Source organism: Schistocerca americana, chromosome 2, assembly GCF_021461395.2.
Source record: "Schistocerca americana isolate TAMUIC-IGC-003095 chromosome 2, iqSchAmer2.1, whole genome shotgun sequence".
NCBI classification, from domain to species: Eukaryota; Metazoa; Arthropoda; class Insecta; order Orthoptera; family Acrididae; genus Schistocerca; species Schistocerca americana.
Genome location: NC_060120.1, coordinates 375,756,123 through 375,777,103, shown reverse-complemented (window position 1 = coordinate 375,777,103; position 20,981 = coordinate 375,756,123).

Genomic DNA, 20,981 nt, shown 5'->3' with positions numbered 1-20,981 from the left:
TAGTCATATTACGCTGTTTATCGTTCATGGGACAAATTATATACAAGGGAAATGTTTTCAGATAATTAATCGTGGAGGCATAAGTGCTATGCATTCTTAGATGAGACAATAATAGGTAGTAGCGCTTTTGTTGCTTTGAGCTATGTAAGAAAAGTGTTGTGTGTGAGACATCAGTTAGGCTTAATACAAATATTTTCACATGATTACATTCCAAAAAATTCGAAGACACGCAAATTGGTAACGAAATTTCAGGGACTGGATACACCAGAAAAAGAAGTGTATTAACTGAGATTATGTTAGGCCACTTACCAGCAAGTCTGGAAAGTAATCCGAGAAAATTGTTGCAGCATATCAGAGCAGTGCGTCTGTAGCTCCTGCTCACAGAGTCATGGACGAAGTCAAGCTGAAACGTTAAAGAGTAACGGTAGTGTATGCAGTGATCAGTGGATATACTGTTACTCAACACCACTACTGCAACTGGTTTCGTGGTCTGTACACGATAGACGAAACATGACTGCACTTACCAGGAAAAGTGAACTCGTGGAACTACCAACGCTGGGGTCCTGAAAAAGTCCTATCAGTTACATCAAAAGTCTGTGCATGATGTGAAAAGATGAGGCTGAAGTTTAATTAGTGGAACACGAATTGTTGGGCCTGTCTTTCCATCAAACGAATACTTCTGATTAATGTGCTTAAAACTGCTGTAGACTACCATAACCAAGCGTAGACTAAGGTACTTTTCCCAGTAACTTTTGTCAGAGTCGTAACCGCGTTACCTGTATGTTGCCTGCGTTGTACACTATTCGGGCGTTAGCTCATAACGGTCGCTTTCTTTGCGTATGTGATAGGTGTCCTACTAGACTCCCCTAAAAACTGGAAATAGTTAACCGTTTAGAAACTGAGTGAGGATATATAAATGGTAGGATAACCTAAGGAACAATTTTGTTCTACATAGTTAACCCTCCTGTCTATTACTTAAGACTAAACATTATTAATAACAGACCTAAAATTGTCAATGTTTAATTCATGGTTTATTCGAAAATTCTTGTTTTTTATCGTGGAACAAAGCGATGTTGTAGTAAAAGTAAAGAAAACAACACAGATTTATCATACAGCGCTAGGAGGCCCAATATTCTTAACAAAAAAGTAAAATAAAAAAATTGAAACACAAAAATACATCAAACATTGCTTCAGTACTTCGTGAGAATTATATAAAACAGTTATCTGTTTTTTCATAAGCAAATCCCTCATTTATAATAGTAACAGGAAACTCTTGACATTGATCACGGTGTAAAACGTTCTGTTGGGTACGAAATAACTACAATTTTGTGTGTATATACAAGCATCAAAAGTAATTGCCTGCCTTGATCACATAAAAGTTCAGAAGTTACGCGATCAATTAAGTTTTATTACTTATAAAATGCAATTTTAATTCTGTGAGGACATAAAATACTTGGTAAACTAACAGTGAATGATGTTCGGTACTAATTATCGGCAAAATACAATACAAATGTCGGCTCCCATTTTCTCTTTTACGTATTCATCTGTGTTTCTTAACTGCAAATTCTATTAATACTACCGGTAATGTTATCATTTACTACGCCATTTATGTAGTGTACCAAAACTACCGAACCGCAGGTTTGGTAGATCGCAACTCTACTTCTGGTAGATATGTGGACAATATGTTACAACTATTCTTTCTGCGAACGAACAACTAACGAAAAGATCTAGTTATGTATTACTGGACAATGTGACAGCAGACAGGAAAAATTTCTCTGAAAGTATTACCTGGTTTCTTCTTTATGTTACGTTAGCTAACTTATCTATACGATTTCCAAATGTAAGCGCACTTTTCCCTTTTTTTGTCTTTGGCTGATGTTAAAAAAAGGATGTGCACAAACAATCCGCTGAAACTTGATGAGTTAGAACACAGTATTTGCCTTGGAATTCCAAAAATTTCGGCACTCGATGTTCGACGACTGTTTGACAGAAATTCACAAATAATTTCAAATGGTTCAAAAATGGTTCAAATGGTTCTGAGTACTATGGGACTTAACTTCTACGGTCATCAGTCCCCTAGAACTTAGAGCTACTTAGACCTAACTAACCTAAGGACATCACACACATCCATGCCCGAGGCAGGATTCGAACTTGCGACCGTAGCGGTCACGCGGTTCCAGACTCTAGTGCCTAGAACCGCTCGGCCACCACGACCAGCTCAAATGGTTCAAATGGCTCTGAGCAGTATGGGACTTAGCATCTGTGGTCAGCAGTCCCCTAGAACTTAGAACTAGTTAAAGCTAACTAACCTAAGGACATCACACACATCCATGCCCGAGGCAGGATTCGAACTTGCGACCGTAGCGGTCACGTGGTTCCAGACTGTAGCGCCTAGAACCGCACGGCCACACCGGCCGGCACAAATAATTTCAGGCTGTTTTTTCGTCACAGGGATGTCGGAGTACGTGCTGTAGATAAAGGATAGTTCAACTTAGATACATTGCACCTTAGTTTGTAGTCAGGGATGACGCACCGAGTGATCATGCGGCAGCTGTGGAGGGAACGAGCCGAGGCTACTGCGGTCACGCGCACACTAGAGTTTAAAAGTATCTACAGTTTGCAATATAGCAATTTTAAGTACAACTTTAATTTAGTATCATTCTAACAGCTGTTTAGTGCCATATAGCAAACTTTTTTGTTTCAAACGTGGTATGGAAGGTGTCCCCGGATGAATAGTCAATATTCACGAATATGACAAGAAAGCTCTCTTACAGAGAAAAATTCATAAGGATATGTGCCTTATTCCGAACGGTTTCCAAGATGGAACACATTTACTGTATACTGTTAATTATGGAACTAATGGCTGGTTTGAATCACACTTAAAAAATATAATGCAAAAACTTGTGCTAAATAATTCAAATAATGTAGAAAGAGTAGAAACTTTTAATTAATAAAATGCAAATGTCGTGTGACTAGGGCCTCCCGTGGGGTAGACCGTTCGCCGGGTGCAAGTCTTTCGATTTGACACCACTTCGGGTACTTGCGCATCGATGGGGATGAAATGATGATTATTAGGATAACACAACACCCAGTCCCTGCGCGAAGAAAATCTCCAACCCAGCCGGAAATCGAACCCGGGCACTTAGGATTGACATTCTGTTGCGCTAACCGGAGAAACTTTTAATGACTGAGGAAAATTCAGAAAGGGAATCTCACAGGGGTCACGATGGGCCCACTCTGATTCCTATGGCAGAGTTACACCATAAACAAAATGGTTGAAGCAACGAGGTAGATTGGGCTAGACTAACAAGTCAAAGAGGCTCGGTGCGGGCCGCGATCCCAGAAACAAGTGTAAATTAAATGTGTTCTGTCTCGGAAACCAGTCGGAATAGGGTATATGTTCATAAAAAGATTTTTGCTTCAAATGAGAGTCCCTGTCATATTTCTGAGTTTTAACCTTTCCTCCTGGGACATCCTGGTTTGCAGTGTTTATGCAGAGATGGAAACTAAGATTAAAGGAAGATTAGACTGTAACGTCCTTTCGACAACGAGGTCAGTAGAGACGGAGGACAAGCTCGGAACAGAGAAGGCTAGGAAAGGAAATCGGCCGTATCTTTTGGAAGGGACCGTGCCGGCATTTGCGTTAAGCGATTTAGGGAACTAGCGTAGAAATGTAAATCTGGAAGGTTGGATAGTGATTTGAAACATCGTCCTCCATAATTATAATCCAATATGTTAACCACTGGATCACATCGATTTGCATTGGGTTCAAATGGCTCTGAGCACTATGGGACTTAACATCTGAGGTCATCAGTCCCATAGAACTTAGAACTACTTAAACCTAAGTAACCTAAGGACATCACACACATCCATGTCCGAGGCAGGATTCGAACCTGCGACCGTAGCAGTCGCGCGATTCCGGAGTGCAGCGCCTAGAACCGCGTGGCCACCGCGGTCGGCCGATTTGCGTTGGGCTGTGTAAAGATTCGGACTTTGTACGTGCGCTGATGACCCAGCAGTTGAGCAACCCATAAACCGAAATCAACTCGATTTGCAGATGGAAACACTTAGGAAGCATGGATTAATGTAAAGAGCTGCGTCAAATCAGTAATCTGACTGAAAATCATAGTAACAAGATGTTACTGCAATTACTAGTGTGTGTAGCGTGAAATTTTGTTGCTGCATTGTGTTGTCGGAAACGACGTACTCAGAGAGCAATGCGTGTAGAGGCGCAGCTTCCGGGATGGGGAGATGCACCGGCCCTGAAGCGAATCCGCCTTGCAGATTAATGACGAGGAGTGGCAGCTAGCGTGCATGTGGTTTTTAGGTGGTTTCCCACAGCCCACTAGATGAATACCGGGCTGATACCCAAGTCCCGCCTCAGTTACATGATTCTCAGTCATTTCAGAAACTTAGGATCACTTTCACGTGAATAACATTATTTGCAGACAGTTGGGGTACTCATATTCCATCCCAGGAGGGGAATGAGTAGGTGGGGGGGGGGTAATGGGGTAGCAATAGGGAGGGCATCCGGCCACCCTTTAAATTAACTCCATATCCGTTAATGAGCATACCGACAATGCGCCGATAGGAACAGAGGCACAAGGAAACAAGAAGACTGTTCTGTAGGAAATGGTTTTATTACTGCACTGCTTAGCGAGTGAAGGTAGTCTTTGCAGACAAGGTTTATGCAAGGTGCACTTCTTGACCTGAGTAATCTAACTCATATACGTATTCAGTTGTACATATCGTAAAGCGACATTCTTATGGTCCCCATTCTAACATTCAGGGCACGGTTTCATGAAAGATAAATTTGATCAGAAATATCATTTCCTCTGATGTATATTGCAATACAGTTCGAATAGTGAAAAAGTACATCGTTAGTTCTGATCACATTAGAGGTGAACAAAATTTACGCTCACAATCAGTAGCTTCAAACCACCGATTATCCTCGTAGCTACAGGGCCGTCTGTATTTCACGTAATCTGAAACCATGCAAAGTGTTAGCTATCTGGATTCTAGTGCGGCGCCACAGCACTAAGGCAACCGTTTCCGAACGGACTTTTCATCATTTCACGGTCAGTTCTAAGTAAACGGGGAACGCTGCTCTTGTCGTGAGATAGTAGGTGAGTTACTTTTGACAACCAACAACATGACTTAGTTAACGCGTTACAAAGAAAAGGTAGGAATGCTTGAGACTTAGAGAGTGGCGTAATGTTCTCACTCTCACAAACGGCGGCGCCGCATACTCTCAGCATCCAGGAAGCACACAACAATGCGTCAGAGGCTCGCCCTCCTTCGCCACGTTATGTCAAGTGGTTGGTCTCCCGAGCGACATAAAACTACGTGCACAGCGACCACTCTGTTGTAGTACTCATCCCTGCGTTCTCACCACGTTTTGTGGCCGACCTACGGTGTCACTTCGGACTAAGTTTGGAGTTTTGCTACATTCCTCGTACGGTTGCGACGTACTTGGGCCATACATAAAGACTTGCCGTATTTCATAGTGTTCATTCTACGTGTAACCGCAGCCCACCAGAAGCTTTTACTGTGGGCCAAACTCTTAACCGGTAGATAAGTTGTCACTAGTGTTTGTGTTCAAATGAACGGAATGGAAACACTGTTCCAACAGATACTGTTGCAAATTCTTTGCCTTCAGAAGATCCTTACAGGTACCTTTTTCCATGGATGATTTAAATAAAACTTCCAACGCAATTTTAAGATTTATTTATTTAGCGTATGACAGTAAGACACAAATGACAATACAGATAGTTAAAACCGAAATAATTACAGTTGCAAATAAACATCTGACATTAATATAGGCTATTGCTTCTGGTGTCGCCATCAGGAAATCATCAGATTTCCCTTGATAAGCTCTCCGAGGGCGTTCTTCTATGATATGTTTTATGGTTAGGATTTCACTACATTCGCAGAAGGGCGTCGATTTCTTGCCCCATTTTGCAAGAAACAGGCACATCTACTATTTTGTGTCCATATTCTGCTCAGAGCTGAACAGGTTTTACGTGGTAACTCAAAACTCAGAGGCTTTTGGGGAATATATGAAATTTCATTACTCTGCTTTGTGGTCCATTGTTGATGACAGGCTTTAGTCAAGCTGAATTTCTCCTCTGTGGCTGAAATTACCCTACTGATAGGCGGCTTGCTGGATCGATGGCGGATATGGGTGGTGTACTCAATGTTCTCATGTACTTGTACGTTATTTTTGCTCAAGAAAGTCTTGTACGTCTCGTGAGGGCGTTTATACTACACAAATTTGTCGATGGCATATGGCTCACTACTGGGAGCCATTCCCTAGGGGTAGATTTGATTTCCATAGATAGCAGCTAAGAAAATACAATGAATAGCCAAAAAAAACTGGCACGCCTGCCTAATATCGTGTAGGGCCCCCCTGAGAACACACAAGTGCCGCAATACGACGTGGCATGGACCCGACTAATGTCTGAAGTAGTTCTGGAGGGAATTAACACCATGAATCCTGTAGTGCTGTCCATAAATCCGAAAGAGTACGAGCGGGTGGAGATCTCTTCTGAACAGCACGTTGCAAGGCATTCCAGATATCCTCAATAATGTTCAAGTCTGGGGAGTTTGGTGGCCAGTAGAAGTGTTTAAACTCAGAAGAGTGTTCCTGGAGCCACTCTGTAGCAGTTCTGAATGTGTGAGGTATCGCATTGTCCTGCGCGAATTGACCAAGGTCGTCGGAATGCACAACGGACAGGAATGGATCGAGATGATCAGGCACGACGCTTACGTACGTGTCACCTGTCAGACTCATATCTAGACGTATCAGTGTCCCAATATCTCTCCAACCGCACACGCCCCACACTATTGCAGAGCCGCCACCAGCTTGAACAGTCCCCTGCTGACGTGGAGGACCCATGGATTCATGAGGTTGTCTCCATACGTGTACACGTCCATCCACTCAATACAATCTGAAACGAGACTCGTCCGACCAGGCAACCTGTTTCCAGTCATCGATAGGCCATTGTCGGTGTTGATTGGCCCAGGCGAGGTGTAATGCTTTGTGTCATCAATGGTACACAAGTCGGCCTTCAGCTCCGGAAACCCATATCGATGATGTTTCGTTGACACTTGTTGGTTGCCCAGCATTGATATCTGTAGCAATCTGCAAAAGAATTGCACCTCTGTCACGTTGAACGATTCTCTTCAGTCATCGTTGATCCCGTTCATCTACGCCTACATTATACTCCGCAAGCCACCTAATGGTGTGTGGTGGAGAGTACTTTCGGCACCATTATCTGATCCCTCCAACCCTGTTCTACTCGCGAATAGTGTGTGGGGAGAATGATTGTCGGTAAGCCTCTGTAATGGCTCTAATTTCTCGAATTTTCTCCTCGTGGTCAATACGCAAGATGTATGTGAGGAGAAGTAGTATGTTGTTTGACTCCACCTGAATAGTTCTATCCCGAAACTTCAATAGTAGATCTCTGCGTGATGCACAACGTCTCTCTTGTAACGTCTGCCAGTGGAGTTCGTTTAGCATCTCTGTAACGCTCTCTCACCTGCTAAACGGTCACGTGATGAAACGCTCCGCTCTTCGTTGAATCTTCTCTATCTCCTCTATCAGCCCTACCTGATAGGGATCCCAGATATATGAACAATACTGAAGAATCGGGCGAACAAGCGCCTTATAAGCCACTTCCTTCTAGGATGAGTTACATTTCCTTAAGATTCTTCCGATGAGTCTGAGTCTTGTGTCTGCTTTTCCCATTGTCTATTTTATATGCTCATTCCACTTAAGGTCGTTCTGGATAGTTACTCCTAAATATTTTACGGCAGACGCTGTCTCCTGCTGTTTGTCATCAATAGTGTATCTGTACAGTAGTGGATTTCTTTTCCTATGTATGCACAATATGCCACATTTACTAACGTTCAGGGTCAACTTCCAGAGTCTGCACCATTAATCAATTCTATGCGGGTCGTCCTGCAAATTCTTACTATCTTCTGGCGTTGCTACTTTGGTATAAACAACTGCATCATCTGAGAATAGCTTTAAAGAGCATCCGACGCTTTCTATTAGATCATTTATATATATTGTGAACATCAACGGTCCTATCACACTTCCTTGTGGTACTCCAGAAATAACCTTTACATCTGTCGATTTAGTTCCATTAAGAGCGACGTGTTGAGTTCTATACTCCTGGAAATTGAAATAAGAACACCGTGAATTCATTGTCCCAGGAAGGCGAAACTTTATTGACACATTCCTGGGGTCAGATACATCACATGATCACACTGACAGAACCACAGGTACATAGACACAGGCAACAGACCATGCACAATGTCGGCACTAGTCCAGTGTATATCCACCTTTCGCAGCAATGCAGGCTGCTATTCTCCCATGGAGACGATCGTAGAGATGCTGGATGTAGTCCTGTGGAACGGCTTGCCATGCCATTTCCACCTGGCGCCTCAGTTGGACCAGCGTTCGTGCTGGACGTGCAGACCGCGTGAGACGACGCTTCATCCAGTCCCAAACATGCTCAATGGGGGACAGATCCGGAGATCTTGCTGGCCAGGGTAGTTGACTTACACCTTCTAGAGCACGTTGGGTGGCACGGGATACATGCGGACGTGCATTGTCCTGTTGGAACAGCAAGTTCCCTTGCCGGTCTAGGAATGGTAGAACGATGGGTTCGATGACGGTTTGGATGTACCGTGCACTATTCAGTGTCCCCTCGACGATCACCAGTGGTGTACGGCCAGTGTAGGAGATCGCTCCCCACACCATGATGCCGGGTGTTGGCCCTGTGTGCCTCGGTCGTATGCAGTCCTGATTGTGGCGCTCACCTGCACGGCGCCAAACACGCATACGACCATCATTGGCACCAAGGCAGAAGCGACTCTCATCGCTGAAGACGACACGTCTCCATTCGTCCCTCCATTCACGCCTGTCGCGACACCACTGGAGGCGGGCTGCACGATGTTGGGGCGTGAGCGGAAGACGGCCTAACGGTGTGCGGGACCGTAGCCCAGCTTCATGGAGACGGTTGCGAATGGTCCTCGCCGATACCCCAGGAGCAACAGTGTCCCTAATTTGCTGGGAAGTGGCGGTGCGGTCCCCTACGGCACTGCGTAGGATCCAACGGTCTTGGCGTGCATCCGTGCGTCGCTGCGGTCCGGTCCCAGGTCGACGGGCACGTGCACCTTCCGCCGACCACTGGCGACAACATCGATGTACTGTGGAGACCTCACGCCCCACGTGTTGAGCAATTCGGCGGTACGTCCACCCGGCCTCCCGCATGCCCACTATACGCCCTCGCTCAAAGTCCGTCAACTGCACATACGGTTCACGTCCACGCTGTCGCGGCATGCTACCAGTGTTAAAGACTGCGATGGAGCTCCGTATGCCACGGCAAACTGGCTGACACTGACGGCGGCGGTGCACAAATGCTGCGCAGCTAGCGCCATTCGACGGCCAACACCGCGGTTCCTGGTGTGTCCGCTGTGCCGCGCGTGTGATCATTGCTTGTACAGCCCTCTCGCAGTGTCCGGAGCAAGTATGGTGGGTCTGACACACCGGTGTCAATGTGTTCTTTTTTCCATTTCCAGGAGTGTATATGCAAGAAAATCTTGAATCCAATCGCAAGTCTGCTCCGTTACTCTGCAAGCTCGTGTTTTCTTCATTAAGCGGCAATGCGGGACGATGTGAAATGCCTTACCGAAATCAAGGAACACGGCATCAGCCTCAGCACCGTTGTCCGCTGGATAATTTTTATAGAATATTACAGGTATCTCATCTGGTTCTGATGCCTTTCCACTATAAAGCGATTGTAGCTGCTTTTCAATTCCGCGATCGGTTACCTCACTATCTGCCATTTCGACGTTCGTAAGACGATTGAAAGGAGGAACAGTGTTACGATCTCCCGCGGTGAAACAACTTCGGAAGACCGAATTCAGTATTTCGGCCTTCTCTCTGCTATCTTCCGTTTCTGTGCCGGTAAGGTCGCTGAGAGAATGAATAGACGATTTTGACCCACTTACCGATTTTACATACGACCAAAATCTCTTAAGGTTTTTACTCAGGTCGGTTGACAACGTCTTACTTTCGAAATCATTGAACGCTTCTCTCATTGCTCACCTTACGCTCATTTTCGCTTCGTTCAGATTTTGTTCGTTAGCTAGGTTTTTACTTCTCTTGAATCTGAGATGAAGTGCTCTTTGTTTACGTAGCACTTTCCTAAAACGGCTATTAAACCATGCCGGATCTTTTCCATCCCTTAAAACCTTAGTCGGAACGTACTTATCTACGGCATATTGAGCGATGTCTTTGAATTTTGTCCATTTGTACTCCACATCTTCGTCCTCATCACAGAATATTTAATGCTGACTGCTGAAATATTCTGAAATTTGTATCCTGTCACTCTTTCTCAGCAAATGTATCTTCCTACCTTTCTTAACACACCTTGTAGGACCCGTCGTCATAGATGCTGTCACAGCCTTATGATCACTGATACCTTCCTCTACGTTAACTGATTCGATAAGTTCAGGTCTGTTTGTTGCCAGGAGGTCTAAGACGTTACCCTCACGAGTTGGTTCTCTAACTATCTGCTCAACGTAATTTCCGGACAAAACATCCAGAACAAATCCACACGATTCCCTGTCTCTGGCACCAGTTTTGATGGCATGACACTCCCTGTCTATACCTGGCAAGTTAAATTCACTCCATATTACAAAGGCGTGATGAGGAAAATTACTAATGATATTCAGCAAGGTCTGTCTGAAGCGCTCTACAACTACAGATCCTCACCCAGGTGGTCTATAAAAGCATCCGATCACCATTCTTGACCGTTCTTTGGTACTCAATTTCACCCAGATTAATTCATATTCCGAAGCCGTAATAACTTCGCTAGATTTTATCTAATTCTTTACTGCAATAAACACGCCGCCACCATTGGTGACTAACCTATCCTCACTATAAATATTCCAGTCCGAACTTAGGATTTCGTTGTCATTGACGTCTGGCTTCAGCTTTCTGTTCCCAATACTATCTGTGCATTATAACCTTCAATAAGTTATACTAATTCTGGGTCATTTCCTTGGATGCTCCTGCAGTTTACTAAAATCATATTAATCTTTTCTATTTCTGGCTTGCGAGGACCTAGATTCTCTGACGTCACTGTGGTTGGTTTAACAGACAAATCGGGTTTGCTCCCAAGGGAGGGGTCCCCAAACCTAAAAAAAACCCCATGTGCACGCCACACGTACTCCGCTACCCTAGTAGCCGCTTTGCACGCTTGACCTATTAAGGGAAACCCTAAAATTCTGCATCCGATAGCGGAGGTCGAGAAATTCGCATGCGATACCGTCGCAGAGCCGTCTAAGCCTCCACTCTGCTTCAAATCAGAGGATCACGATCAACCCTGGGTACGATGCTACAAAAAGACAGCTTATCCTGCACCAAACGTGCGTTGCTGGTTGTCTTCAGCAAATCAACGAGCCGCTGAAAGGAGCCGAGGATGGCCGCAGTACCCAAGCGGCAGGCGACATTCCTGCCTACGTGTACCGGTTGCACCCAGTGCGCTCGATAGCCGCCGACAGGGTCTCCTTCACATCACGGATGAGACCTCCCGACAAACATGCCGAATGCACACTGGAATCCTTTCTCGCCTTGCCTGCTACTTCCTGAGGGGCTCCATCACCCGCCTAACATTGGAGCTCTGAATGACAAGCATACCCATCCTCTGTACTTGTCTGGACTGGGCAGGAAAATCGACCGCTGGCCCAACAGGAGAGGCATCCCATGCTGGCTCAGAGTTATCATCAGCACTGGAAAGCACCTCGTACCTGTTGCTAAGACGTAGGGAGCCAGCCGCACGGCCTGCTCCCTCTTTGACCTTCCGCCCACTGACGCGTGAACCCACTACTGTCTACCATCCACTCTGGAGTGAGAACGGACATGTCAGATGTGGCGTATCGGAGGCCGCAGTGTCGTCCACGCCACCAAGGGCAGTGACCCCAAAGATGTCGCAGGTATCGTCACTGGCCCCCAGACGTCACCGCAACTCCGAGAATTAGCTAGAAGCTTGTCGACGGTAGCAACGCCACTTCCAGCTGTTTACGGACAGCAGCCAACCCTCCTTGTGTCCGCCCACAACAAACACAATACCTAGCCATATCGTACTGTGTATAAAATATATATATATATATATATATATATATATATATGGTCTCAAATGGCGCTACTGAGTTTGAAAATATACCGAAGGAGTTGGTGTGCAGATTTCTCACTGAACTCTGAGACCGCAAACTATTAAACAGAAATAAATTTCTCAACCCGAAAAATTAACACTAGGAAGCCGCCCTACACAAGGATATTCACAAGACATAAACTACGATTAATTGTCTAACCACTAGTCTACACAGTAAAATACACACTTACAGTTCACTTCTTTGCAGAAGCACGTGAACAAGAAACAAAGACTAAAATAATTTACAGTTTATCACACAAGTGCTGATGCTGCTCTGCTGCGCGTCCTCTCGGCTCGGCGGCTGCCGCTATGTTTGCAGGACAATTTACTGGCCGCAGCGATGTCGGAGATGATGTTTTAGCGGATTCCTGATATTCACAATACACTCGAGAAATCGGGGAAAATCCCCACTTCATCACTATCTGGAAGATGCTGTGTCCCATCGCTCGTGCGCCAATTGTTAACACCACGTTCAAACACACTTAAATCTTGATAACGTGACATTGTAGTAGCAATAATCAATCTAACAACCGCGCCAAATACTTGCTGTCTTATATAGGTGTTGCCGACTGCAGCGCCGTATTCTGCCTGTTTACATATGTCTGTGTTTGAATACGCATGGCTATACCACTATTTTTGGCGCTTCAGTGTACTTTTTATACGTAAGACGAAGATATTCTACTTATCAAGGGCTTCCGAGCGTGCTGCAGACGTTTCTAGACGCAATTCCATCACAGCCGGAAGCTCTCATGGACGAGGGAGAGTCTTATCAGAGCTGACTGCAGAGTCAATTGGTTTCAGAGTCTCGACTCTTGGCACTTCCGATATCCAGAAAGGCGCATCATTTCTGAGTAATGCCGCCAACTTAGGATTAGTCTATGGCTTTCTCAAAAGCGGCCGGAAATCTCCACGAAACTGAAAACGAGCTCAGGAAATGAGGGCGGCTGCGGCCGCAGGGGGTGCCGGCTGTGATCCGCTAATCGCGCCGCCTCCGGTCGGCTTTCCGCCCCCGCAGAGCCGCCCCCGCTCCTGGGGGGCCGCCGGCCTCCTCTGCTAATCCTTCCGCAGCGCCTTCCGCCTGGTCGTCCGCAAAGACCGGCCGCGGAACTCGCCTGCTCTGGCCTCCAGCCTTGTTAGCGCCGCTCTGCTCTTCCCGAACGCAGTCGACCTACGGTTACGCCCTGCGTCCGCTCCCACGACTAGAGGACCTCCACAAGCCTAGGCGGACACAAGAGTGGTTTCTGATCTAACGAAGGCTGCTGTATCACATATATCACCTGCAGATATGATGCTGTTGGGTTAGTGGAGAATGTGACGTCACTTGTCACGTCATCGGCATTCGTTATTCGTTATATACAAAAGGAAATTATGTATATATATTTTATATATTTTTATTTTTAATGTATCAGCATGATTCTTTCTCTCAGAGATATTGTCTTCTCTTATCACTTTTACTTACGTGCATAAGTAAATGTGAAACGGGTTCTTGAAGGGCCTCAGTTATTCATGTACCAACTTTAGATTTTGAACGTGATGACTAAAATATAGTTGCCGTTAACTGAATTGAATGTAATTTTGTTAATTTCTATTTATTGATTGCAAAGCAAGGCTTCAGAGAATTTCGATTGTTGCCGTGGAGCGGCCAAGATAAAACTTCCTGAACTCATGGAATCTGTATAGTTTAAAAACATGAACTTTAACGTAAATTAATTATCTGTTGCAATTTGAAAAGGTTCTTATAACGAAATCTCTCACATTTACAGTTACTGTTAACGCTGAAAAATAAATTAATACTTCGGCGCGTAATGGCCGACCAGAGGCTGCATCGGAAGATGAGCCTCTCGCAGCGCAAATTACTGAAAAAATGCTTATTAAAAATAGTTAGACACTGCGAGCATTTGAGGTGACAACTATTAAAAAGAAATTCATTTTGTAATAATAATAACAAGTTTATTTAAGCATAAATACGAATAACTTACATAAAATGGCTGCCTTCCGTATAACGAAACAAAACAGTGTGTCTACCACAAAATACGTCCTTCCTCCTCGGCCGTACAATCGCGTCTCTTTCGATCCTTTTTTATTTTCATAGACATTAAATAAAGATGATATCGCTGCATATCAGTTGTTTCAAGAACATTAACTATATCTTTTACACTAATTATATTCATAAAATACGTAAACTACGATTTACAACCGCTAAAAATGTCAATATTTATGTGACGTACCGTCACAAGAAGTTCGTAGCGCTTTCCCATAAGTTTGATAAACACGACGGAAACACATAATAATATATTCTGCTTCACTATTTACGACGGTCTACAAACGTCCCGGTAGCTTTTCGATTCCGCGACTGTAGAAACGCGTGATTTTGAGGCGAAGAAATAGTCGAGGCACGTTCGGAGCGCATTTTCGTCCGGAAAGGGAGTTCCTTGAAGGTTGTTCGATAGAGAGTGGCTAAGGGGAAAACCTGAGGGTGCAAGGTCAGGTGGAAAGGTGGGTACACAACTTCTGTGAAATGGGTTTGGTCAGTCTAGCAAAATGTGGGCGGGTGTTATCGTGGAAGTCTTCCTGATCCCTATTCTAGGACTGCGTCTGGAAGTCGCTCAGTTTGTGACGATAAATGTGAGTAGTGATGATTACACGCCGGAGAAGCTATTCGTAGTACATGAAGCCGTCACTTTTCCACTACATGCACAACATTATCTTTTGCGGGTTCGCGCAGTTCTTTGTACGGCGGGTTGCTGATTTGTTTGGGCTCAACCATTCCTTTCTTTTACTTATGTTAGCATAAAGACACATTTATCGTCACCAGCAACGAACGATACAGGGTATGAATGGTTGGTATTGTCCTCGAGCCAAGTGATGATGCGCAAGCAGAGACGCACATATTGCCACCCGCTGATTTTTGTGATCTTGGCTTAGAGCGTGCGATACCCATACACCCGAATGCCAGTTCTCGAGTACACTGACGTGGATCGTTGTGGATTAATGGGTTTAAACGAGCTTCGTCAAACTCTTACGGTCTTTGCCGCACGGGGTAGCCGCACGGTCTCGTGTGTCTCCTGGGGTAGTCCATACAGCATCCTCCATCTTGCCAAGAACGAAACTACAGAGCTCCACACGTTGTTTGTCACCTTCACGGAGAGCTTGCAGTAGATGAGTTTTGTATGGTTTCATGGGTAAACGTCGACGTAACACACGCCCAAAGGACATTGGGAGCGTGTTGAGCTGTTGAGAAGCTCGGCGAATGGATTTCTGCGGATTCCTTGTGAAACGATGGCGAATGCGTTCGATGTCTGTGTCAGACACTCGGGGGCGGACCGGCGATTTGCCTTTACACAAATAACCTATTTCTCGGAACTGGTCATGCCATCGTTTAATGCTCTGTGCTGTAGGAGGATCCACACTAAACCTAGTACGAAAGTTCGACTGAACAGTTATTGCTGACCCGCACTGCACAAAACGTAGAAAGAAGCTCCAAATTTAGAGTGGACTTCAGTGCGAGATGCTTACAACAGTGTCCGCAAAGCAGAGTTCCTGAACAAAAAGGAAATTTGTGGTAAGATCTTATGGGACCAAACTGCTGAGGTCATCGCTCCCTAAGCTTTCACACTACTTGAGCTAACTTAAACTAGCTTACACCAAGGACGGGGGAGGACTCGAACCTCCGAGCGGGGGAGCTGCGCGGACCGTGACAAGACGCCCCACACCACACGGCTACCCCGCGCGGCTTGTTACTGAACAATACTGAAGAGTGCTAATAGGAGTAATCCACTAAATTACTGGACCATATCATTAACGTCGACGTGTTCGAACATTAGTATTATCTCGAAGAGAACGGTCTATTGACGCTTACTCGACGCGGATTTAGAAAATGTCGTTCTTGTGAGACACAAGTAGTTCTTTACTCAAACGAAATGCTAAGTGCTATAGACAAAGGATTGCAAATTGATTTCACTATTTCTAGATTACCAGAAGGCTTTCGACACCGTACCTCTCAAACCGTTATAATCAAATTGCTTGCTTACGGACTATCGTCTCGGTTATGGGACTTGATTCGTAATTTCTTGTGAGAGAGGTCACAGTTCGTATCAGTTGACGGAAAGTCATCGAATACAATAGAAGTGATTTCCGGCGTTCTCCAATGTAGTGTTATCGATCCTCTGTTGTTCCTTATCTACATAAACAATTTAGGAGACCATCTGAGCAGCCAAGTTGTTTGCAGAAGATGCTGTCGTTTATCGTGAAGTAAAGCCACCAGAAGTTCAAAACCAACTGAAATGAGATTTATATAAGATATCTATATGGTACAAAAATTGGCAATTGAAACTAAACAATGAATGGTATGAGGTCATCGACATGCGTGTTAAAAGTAATCATTAAACTTCAGTTAAAGGATAAACCAATCAAATCTAAGACCGTATACGCAACTAAATACCTAGAAATTACAATTACGAACAACTTAAATAGGAAAGAACACGTAGAAAATATTATGGGGAAGGCGAGCCAAAGAGTGTGTTTTACTGGCAGAACACTTAGAAGATGCAACAAATCTACTAAACAGACTGCATAAGCTAGACGTATTCGTCCTCTTTTGGAATATTTCTGCCCACTGTGTGATCCTTACCAGGTAGAATTGACGAAGTACATCTAGAAACGTCAAAGAACGGCTGCAAATTCTGTATTATCGAAAAATAGGGGAGAGTGTGTCACCGACATGATACAGGATTTCGACCGAACATCATAAAAACAAAGGCGTTTCTCATTGCGGCGGGATCTTTTCAAAAAATTTCAGCCGCCATCTTTTTCCTCCGAATGCGCAAGATACAGGTGTTCTTTTTCTCCGTGCGCTGTTCGAGAGTGGAACAGCAGAGAATTATTGCGAAGGTGATTCGATGAACCCTCTGCCAGGCACTTAAGTATGATTAGCAGAGTAGCCATGTAGATGTAGATGTAAGTGCTGATTTTGTATAAAAAGAAACTTTATAAATAAAAAAATCCACACATTCGAAGTATCAGGCACAGCTACACTGAAGCACCAAAGAAATTAGTACGAGCATACGTATTCAAATATAGAGATATGTGAACAGGCAGTAAACGGCGCTGCGGCCGGCAACGTCTAACTAAGACAACAAGGGTCTGGCGCAGTTGTTGGATCGGTTACTGCTGCTACAATGGCAGGTTATGAAGATTTAAGTGAGTTTAAACGTGGTATTACAGTCGGCGCACGAGCGCTGGTACACATCTCCGAGGTAGAGATGTAGTGGGAATTTTCCAGTACGGCCATTACACGAGTGTACCGTGAATATCAGGAATCAAGTAAGACATCAAATCTCCAACAACGCTGCGGCTGGAAAAAAGTCCTGCAAGAATGGAATGAACGGCGATTGAAGAGAATCGTTCAACGTGACAGAAGTGCAGCCGTTCCGCAAATTGCTGCAGATATCAGTGCCAGGCCATCAATAAGTGTCAGCGCGCGAAGCATTCAACGAGACATCATCGATATGGGCTTTCGGAGCCGAAGGCCCACTCGTGTACCCAAGATGACTGCGCGACACAAAGCTTTATGCCTCGCCACCATGTCAACAGGGGACAGTTCAAGCCGGTGGAGGCTCTGTAATGGTGTGAGTCGTGTGCAGTTGGGGTGATGTGGAACCTCTGATACATCAAGATACGCCTCTGAAAAGTGACACGGACGTAATTATCCTGTCTGATCACCTGCATCCATTCATGTCCACTGTGCATTCCGACCGACTTGGGCAATTCCAGCAGGCCAATGTGACATTCCACACGGCCAGAATTGCTACAGAGTGGCTCCAGGAACACTCTTCTGAGTTTAAACACTTCCGCTGGCCACCAAACTTCCCAGACATGAACATTATTGAGCATATATCTGGGATGCCTTGTAGCGTGCTGTTCAGAAGAGATCTCCACCCCGTCTTACTCTTACGGATTTATGGACAGCCCCTCCCCAATGATATTCAATCTGTATATTGAGCAAGTTGTAAAGGAAACAAAAGAAAAATTTGGAGTAGGTATTCAAATCCATGGAGAAGAAATAAAAACTTTGAGGTTCGCCGATGACATTGTAATTCTGTCAGAGACAGCAAAGGACTTGGACGAGCAGTTGAACGGAATGGACAGTGTCTTGAAAGGAGGGCATAAGATGAACATCAACAAAAGCAAAACGAAGATAATGGAATGCAGTCGAATTAAGTCGGGTGATGCTGAGGGAATTAGATTAGGAAATGAGACACTTAAAAAGGAGTTTTGCTATTTGGGGAGCAAAATAACTGATGATGGTCGAAGTAGAGAGGATATAAAATGTAGACTGGCAATGGCAAGGAAAGCGTTTCTGAAGAAGAAAAATTTGTTAACATCGAGTATAGATTTAAATGTCAGGAAGTCGTTTCTGAAAGTATTTGTGTGGAGTGTAGCCATGTATGGAAGTGAAACGTGGACGATAAATAGTTTAGACAAGAAGAGAATAGAAGCTTTCGAAATGTGGTGTTACAGAAGAATGCTGAAGATTAGATGGGTAAATCACATAACTAATGAGGAGGTGTTGGTTCAAATGGCTCTGAGCACTATGGGACTCAACTGCTGAGGTCATTAGTCCCCTAGAACTTAGAACTTGTTAAACCTAACTAACCTAAGGACATCACACACATCCATGGCCGAGGCAGGATTCGAACCTGCGACCTTAGCGGTCTCGCGGTTCCAGACTGCAGTGCCAGAACCGCGCGGCCACTTCGGCCGGCAATGAGGACGTATTGAATAGAATTGGGGAGAAGAGGAGCTTGCGGCACAACTTGACTAGAAGAAGGGATCGGTTGGTAGGATATGTTCTGAGGCATCGAGGGATCACCAATTTAGTATTGGAGGGCAGCGTGGAGTGTAAAAATCGTAGAGGGAGACCAAGAGATGAATACACTAAGCAGATTCAGAAGGATGTAGGCTGCAGTAGGTACTGGGAGATGAAGAAGCTTGCACAGGATAGAGTAGCATGAAGAGCTGCATCAAACCAGTCTCAGGACTGAAGACCACAACAACAACTGGAAGATTCATAGTGTCAGTTCCCTCCAGCACTACTTCAGACATTAGTCGAGTGCACGCCACGTCGTTTTGCGGCACTTCTGCGTGCTCTTGGGGGTCTTACACGGTATTAACCTGGTGTACCTGTTTCTTTGGATCTTCAGTGTATAAATAAATGCCTAGGCAATGCTGGGTCTCTCAACTAGTAGGGAGTAAATTTGCTAATGTTGGTACGATGAACTCTCCACTATCAACAATACAATGGCCTGAGAGGTATTTATGTAGATTTAGACGTAGAATGCACGTTAGTATTAATGCAGGCTCGTGCAAGATGCATATAGTTTTCATTACTACCAGCCTTCTTCAAAATATAATCGATAATTTGCTAAACAGTTCGGAGAAAGTGATATTGTAGTATCAAAATGGCTTCGAAGTAATGAAAAATGAAGAAGCGAAATGTTAGCACAAGTTAGAATATATATGTCATCTTACGCTGCAATTGTATTTTTCGAGTTGGTCAATTCAACACCTCAGTGATTCCGGTCGGATAAACAAGTTGTTTCCAAGAGAGGCTGAGCAGTACTGCAGAGCGCGCGTTCGATTTAACAGCTGCACGGTGGCGGTATACGGAGGCAGCGGAACGTTTTCCATTTTAATCAGAATGCGGCGCCAAAGTACATTAGCGGAGGGCGCAATTTATCGGCGCCCCGGCAGACGGTGTATTGAGTTAAGAGCGGCGGCCTGCTATCAGATTCAATATCGCCCTCGATACATTATCCAGCGCGCCGCCAGTGACAAGCGCCAGCGAGATATTGAAATTGTAATTCATACTAAGTGGCTGGCTGCACTGCAGATGCGTGGCCAGCCAAAAGGAGGCCAGAGGCACCTCCGCGGCGACCTGCAGTCCCCGTGGTCTGACGCATCGGCAGCTGCTGTCTGGGGTAACGCTAGCGCTCGCGGTACTTTCTCTCCAATACTTCCACAATCGTAGACTCTCAACGCATTTGCGTGAGATCCTCAAAAGGACTGGGAGCAATTACAGTCCTTTGCAATTACAGATACACTATCACAAATAAAGCGCACATCCCAAATTGTATATGAGCAGTTTAGTACATTGAAACTAGGATGTCATTGTATGAATGCAGAGTCTCGCGGCGATAACATTGAATAAAATGTTCTCGGGTTTCCAACCGTGTCAATTGCTTAAAACTACACGAGCTTTCGGCCAAACACTTCTTGGCCATTGTCAAGTGGTATGACTGCCAGTGGGCTGTTGGTGCGCCCTTACATACGCTAGCTGCCGGCTGTGACGTCACTGGTACCCGTGACATTGCCATATATGGGAATGTTTTGAGTCGGCGTTCGATGTGCCCCTCTAGGATGTCATTGCATATGTCATGTGATACCACATAATATCGTGTCGGAGACATCCTTCTGCCCTGCGTAGCTCAGCTACGGCGTGGCATGGACTCAACAAGTCCTCTGCCGAAATATTGAGCCACGTTGCCTCTAAAGCCATCCATATGGCAAAAGTATTGCTGGCGCAGGATTTCATGCACGAGCTGACCTTTCGATTATGTCCCATAAACTTTCATTGGAGTTCATGTCAGTCGAGCTGGATGATCAAATCATTCTCTAGAATTCTCAGGAATGTTTCTCAAACCAATCAGGAACAATTGTGACCCAGCGACGTCGCCCATTGTCATTCATATG